The sequence below is a fragment of the Benincasa hispida genome, chromosome 5 (genome assembly GCF_027475165.1).
Source record: "Benincasa hispida cultivar pf3 chromosome 5, pf3_genome.v1.1, whole genome shotgun sequence".
Taxonomy (NCBI): domain Eukaryota; kingdom Viridiplantae; phylum Streptophyta; class Magnoliopsida; order Cucurbitales; family Cucurbitaceae; genus Benincasa; species Benincasa hispida.
Genome location: NC_143482.1, coordinates 17203957 through 17210290, shown reverse-complemented (window position 1 = coordinate 17210290; position 6334 = coordinate 17203957). Strand labels below are relative to the sequence as shown.

The 6334-nt window shown below is 34.6% G+C and overlaps 1 long non-coding RNA gene across 1 annotated transcript; it reads right to left on the bottom strand.

The window, feature by feature from the left end:
* Positions 1-5274: 5274 nt before the first annotated feature.
* On the bottom strand, positions 5275-6112 carry LOC150035934 (uncharacterized). Its single transcript, XR_016529743.1, has 2 exons — positions 5901-6112; positions 5275-5395 (listed from the first exon to the last, which is right to left on the bottom strand). It is a non-coding gene; the product is annotated as an uncharacterized LOC150035934 (long non-coding RNA).
* Positions 6113-6334: the final 222 nt, after the last annotated feature.

Here is a 6334-nt window from a genome sequence, read left to right as displayed (position 1 = left end):
CTTACTAAATTGCTTAGGAGTATGTGTTGTGTTTCCCATCTTCTATGAAATGATTTTGTATATGGAAACTCTCTTTCACATTCTTTTCTCTATTCCAATTTGCCTTTCTTTCCCATAAATGATGTTTTTTTTTAAAAGACTTGATTTTTAGAATTTAGATTTAGTTGCAGTTGAGACTTTGAGTTTTGAGATAATCTTAATTTATTTGAGAGTTATTCTTGTCATGAATTATAATATCATTGAATTTGGTTGGCGTAGTCCAATATATTTGCCGCTCCAGGCGTATCCGAACATATATACACACATATATAGATTTACATGATTTTTTTTTTGTCATTTATTTAAATATCCTTAAATTTGAAGGCTTTTAGGGTTAATTTTGGACAATTTTACCTTTTTCAATTTTTCTAACATATTCAAGGTTGTTTGGGGGTCCAACATGAGATGGTATATCTCCACATCCTATATTATCTCAGTATTTGGAGGCCTATTATCTTATTTTCGCCATCATTTTCCTTTCGTGTATTTTGAGCATATTCGATCATACTCTATCAAACTTCTCAGACATCAAAACTCCTCACATCCTATATCATCCCACGGTCCCAAACAGTCCCTTCATTTTTTGTCATTTTTTCTTTTGGTCATTAATGAGCATTTTTTTAAAAACATTTTATTGTTTATAAATATCTATTTCCATTAATGCATTAATGAGATTTTCTTTTCCCATAAGGAGCGTTGTTTCATCTTCTTATCCCTTGATTAATGAGATTTAGTTGTACTTAATTGTAGGGGCGTCGACTTACCTTCATCCGATTGTAGAATTATGGTTTTAAATATTTGTTCTTTTGCTTTTTATATACATATACAAGGTTTATTTCAAGTATATACAATGTATTTCAAATATATATTAGGTTATTTCAAATGCAAATCTATGCCTTGTATTATATGCTACAAAATTAGACCACAAACTAAGAGGGTAATTAACAAAAATAATCCTTTTCAGATTTTTTTAAAAAGTTTGTTTTTTTGACCCCAAAATTTTGAAAATTAATGAAAATTATGCTAATAGCCTTCACATTTCAAAACTCACTCAAACCCTTCAAACCCTCACTTTTCTTTTCCATTTTCGGTCACTCTTCTCCATTTCAAAAGTCTTCAATCTCACTCCATTTCATTCTTCCCATTCTAGATTTCCTTGTCATTCTCCTTTTCATTGAAGATCATTTGGGATTTTTCAATTAAGGTATGGATTTTCATTTTTTTCCACTCATTGTGTTAGTTTATGTTAGGTGTTCTTGTGTGAATATTTGAAATCTATGTTAGATCTATATTGAATGTTATTTTTTTTCCTGAAAACATCATGTTCAACATTTTCTGAATAAGTTTGAAACTAAAAATGAGTTTCTGAAAATCGGTCTTACCCTGCCGGGCTTCATACCATTGTGATCGGGTATGTGATCGAGTGGAGAAGTTTGAGGAAGATTTGGGGAAGATTGCGCCCGGTGGTAGACCAGTCGGGCTGTATGTGTATTTCGACCGAGTATGGGCGGGAAAGAGAGGAAAGGACGAGGGGAAAGGGAGCAAGACTGGGTAGGGGTAGGTGGCGCCCGGTCGGGCTTCGAACGACTTTATGTGACCGGGTCGAGAAGTATGTTTACGTCTGGAATTTGGCCCAGTCTTGGCCTGGCCGAGTATTGGACTGGGTAGCATAGGGGCGGGCTGTGTAAGCGAGGTTTCTGGAATTTGGCCCGATCTTGGCTCGACCGGGTATGGGACCGGGTAGGGGGAGAGGATCGGGAATCTTAAATCAAAACATTACTTTCAAATTTGTAAATCCAATATCTACTAAATTAATAAATTATTTTCAAAATTCCTCAATATTTAAAACTATTAATTCCATTAAAAGAAAGACACAACAAATACAATTTCTAAAAAAGGAAATATGTTATAGAAGAATCGAAAAACAATTAGATGACCCTTATATTCAAAGATTAATAGAATTTGCTAACAAATTTTCATATGAAATCAATATATCAAACTTTATTCCAAATTTAAGACAAACATGTGAACCTCTATCTCAAAGACTCAGAAAAAATCTCCTTCCATAGAATCATCAACATACATGCATCATTAAAACCATCAAAGGTTTAGTCAAAAGTCTTCCATGTTTATCCATCATCAATCTACATGCATCACTCATTGTAGAAACAGATGCATCAGATATAGGATATGGAGTCATTCTCAAACAGTCCATCAATGGTAACGAGCAATTAGTTAGATATCATTCGGGTATCTGGCTAGGATCTCAAAAAAATTATCGTACCATAAAAAAAGAGATTTTATCAATCCTTTTATGTACCAACAAATTCCAAAGGGATTTAATCAACAAAAGTTTTTTAATAAGCGTGGATTGCAAAGCAACTACAAATGTTTTACAAAAGGATGTTAAAAACCTGGTTTCTTGACAAATTTTTACCAGATGGCAAGCAATACTTTCTTGTTTTGATTTCAAAATTGAAGCTATAAAAGGAAGTGCAAACTCCTTTCCTAATTACCTCACTCGAAAATTTCTTCAAGGCAAGACTAAAGAAGATAGTGAAAGAGAGAAAGAAAAGAACAAATGACTTCCACTTGCAAGAAAGAAGAAAAGCATGATCGTGATCAAGGGAGGGAAACGGATACTCAATTTAAAGTGAGTAAACAGAATTCCATACTCGATCTCATAGATACATATAGAATTCTGTGAAAAGCCGTATTCGATGAAAGTCGTATGTACGGCTTGGAGGGAGATCTTTCACATCTTTCGAGATCCACCCTACAATATGGGGTCAAAAAGCCAAAATAAATGATTTTAGCCCTTATAAAAAGAAAACTTATTCTTGAACCCCTTTCACACTCATGTCACATCGAGGTACTGCAAAAGAAAAAATTATAAAATCCGATCCAATTTATCGTAATTGATTATTGCCAAAATTTGTATCTATATCATCTAGAAATAATTATAGATGTTTCTTGCTCCCATTGGACCATTTGTATCTATATGCATTAGGATCCCGATTCATGGATCTCTTGGTTCGAGAAATCAAAATATGAGGATCAAACTATTTCTTTTGACCCTTTTTCAAATTTGATAAATGTTGGTTGATCGTATATTTCATTATAGTTCTATGATTAAGAGTATCATTCCCTATTTGATCCCTTTGAATTCCATATTCCAAGTTACGATTGGATCTATTCATTAAAAAGAATTGATTCAATACATTTCTTATGTACCCATAGTTGTTATATTGGATTTGAATCAGATTTCGGATCAATCTATATTGATTGGCTGCCTCCATTATGTTGTTGCTAGCAAATACCACTATTTTTTGTTTTGGATCTTCCAAACATTCCCGGGGGAGGTCCGGACCCATTTTTTTCTGATCCTTCGATAAAAAGATTTATTCTCCTCATAAAAAATAGGAGGTAGAACCAATAAATATTTCTTTTTCGATTCATCCCTGGAGTTGAATACCTCATTCAAGAATTGTTTTTGGACCTAATGCGGTGAATGCTTGTCAAAAGGCATTTGTAACTAATCGCGTAGGGGATTTTGGTTTATTATTAGGGATTTTAGGTATTTATTGGACAACGGGGAGTTTTGAATTTCAGGATTTATTTAAAATCTCAATAACTTGATTGATAATAATGAGGTGAATTTATTATTTGTTACTTTGTGCGCTGTCCTATTATTTGCAAGTATAAAAAGATTCATTCTCTTCATAAAAAATAGGAGGTAGAACCAATAAATATTTCTTTTTCGATTCATCCCTGGAGTTGAATACCTCATTCAAGAATTGTTTTTGATCCAATCCGTAGGAATCAATAGAAAAGGCAAATCCCTTATGATACACCAGATCCGGCTCGATTATTGATAGAGTGAATAGATCTGCCATTTCTTGAAATCTCTCTTCTGATTCAAAATCGTGGTGTAACGTGTATCCCCTCCTGTTCCGGTCATGGAATAGATGAAATAAATAAATAAATGGATTTTTTTTCAAGAATGAAATCTTATTGGAACTGTTCATATCCAGTTCATCCTTCGGAACCATATCATATCCCGGATCTGATGAAATAGGATGAATTTCTCGGGAATCCTACAAGATCCATTCGTTCTTTTTTCTCTGACAGATGGTCAGAACTTCATATGGGTTCGAATCCTATTGAAAGGTCCACTAGAGATCAGAAATTGTTGAAGAAAGAACAAGATGTTTCTTTTGTCCCTTCCAGGCGATCGGAAAATAAAGAAATAGTTAATATATTCAAGATAATTATGATCCACCACATAGTGGATATCTCTTGCCAACAAACCATATACGTAGTCGTATGGGAAATTTTTTTTTACTAGTCGGATTAAAGTAAATTATCTACTCCATCCGACTAGTTTTGGGTCCGAGTCTCGGGTAACCTATATTAATGATGATAGTGAACCAATTTATCATATCGAAATAATCTATCAAGTCTAATTCGATTTTTTAATGAATGAAAAGAATTCAAAAAAAAAATTCTGATTAATCTAGATAACTAATAAATAAAAGCATAGATATATGTTTATATTTATGGATGTTGATATTGGTTGACATGGGTATATAAGTCATGTTATACGGTTAAATAACAAGCCCTTCATTTTCTTTTTATAGAGAATTCATGTGCTTGGGAGTCCCTGATGATTAATGATTAAATAAACAAAGATTTTACCATGACTGCAATTTTAGAGAGACGCGAAAGTGAAAGCCTATGGGCTCGTTTCTGTAACTGGATAACTAGCACTGAAAACCGTCTTTATATTTGATGGTTTGGTGTTTTGATGATCCCTACCTTATTGACCACAACTTCTGTATTTATTATTGCCTTCATTGCTACTCCTCTAGTAGATATTGATGGTATTCATGAACCTGTTTCTGGATCTCTACTTTACGGAAACAATATTATTTCTGGTGTTATTATCCCTACTTCTGCAGCTATCAGTTTACACTTTTACCCAATTTGGGAAGCTGCTTCCGTTGATGAATGGTTATACAATGGTGGTCCTTATGAGTTAATTGTTCTACACTTCTTACTTGGTGTAGCATGTTACATGGGTCGAGAGTGGGAACTTAGTTTCTGTCTGGGTATGCGTGGTTCCATGTGCTCTGATTCATTCTTTTGATTCAAATCTCGGAGCACTACCAAAGTGTTTCAAAGAAGGGTTATCCTGACGTAGGTATGCTTCTGACCTAGATCAACTTAAGTTAAATGGAATCTCTATCGTCCTGCTTCTGCTTAAAGAATAAAATATGAAACTTCATACACCTTAAAGTTGTTCATAAGATAGGACGAAAGATAATTTTTTTTGAGGTCCTGATACTCATTATGCCTAGTGTCACAATCGCTCTTTCGGAAGCTTCTCTTAGCGATTGTGCGACACTTGTTCCCGCTCACGAACAAGTCAGCCAACTCGAATACGGACTGCCGGTGGCACACCGAGTGCCTCTCGCAACCTCCATCCCCGTTTTAGGGAAAACGGTTTTAGAAAACGGGTTTGGAGAAAAGGTTTTCGTAAGAAGTTTTTGCGAGTGTGAATAAAGAAAGAAAGATTATAGTAGACTAGAAAGCAATAAGCAACAACAACAGCTTTATAGAGTACTACTCCGGGTATGAGGAAGTGATGGTTAGTCTTATCCCCATATAGTGCATTCTGAACAAAAAGCCAACTGGCGCCCTTGCATATGCAAAAGGGCGAGTGGTCACTTACAATGAAAATGTAAAGAAAGCAAGCTAACTAAGCTAATACAATACAAGATATGAAAGTATGCTAGAAGGGGGTTGGATTGGGCATGCAGCCATGGGCAACAGGCCCTGGACAAGCATGACCGTGACACCTAGCATTGAATAGACTGGGTATTCACCTTATCAATATCTCAAATCAATGATGGATTTTTTTTAGTGCCTAAATGGGGCACTCGATTCGGACCGAACTTTTTGTCAGGCTACTGTTCTCTTGTTTTGTTCCTAAAAGTAATAGAGTAAGACATCGATTTCTCAATAAGATCAACTTTTTTGATTACATGATGTACTTCTCTGAAAAACATTGGCGCATGTGTAAACGAGGTGCTCTACCAACTGAGCTATAGCCCTTGTGCTTGTGATACATTCTTATCATGTAGATAATTTCTTGTCAAGATGAATATTCTATGATCTATTTTGTTGATTTGTTTCATTGGTATTGCTTATCAATAATATTCGATTTATAATCTATCGATGTGATGTGATAATGCCCATTTGTTTTTCTTTGTGATGATAAATGACCTACTTA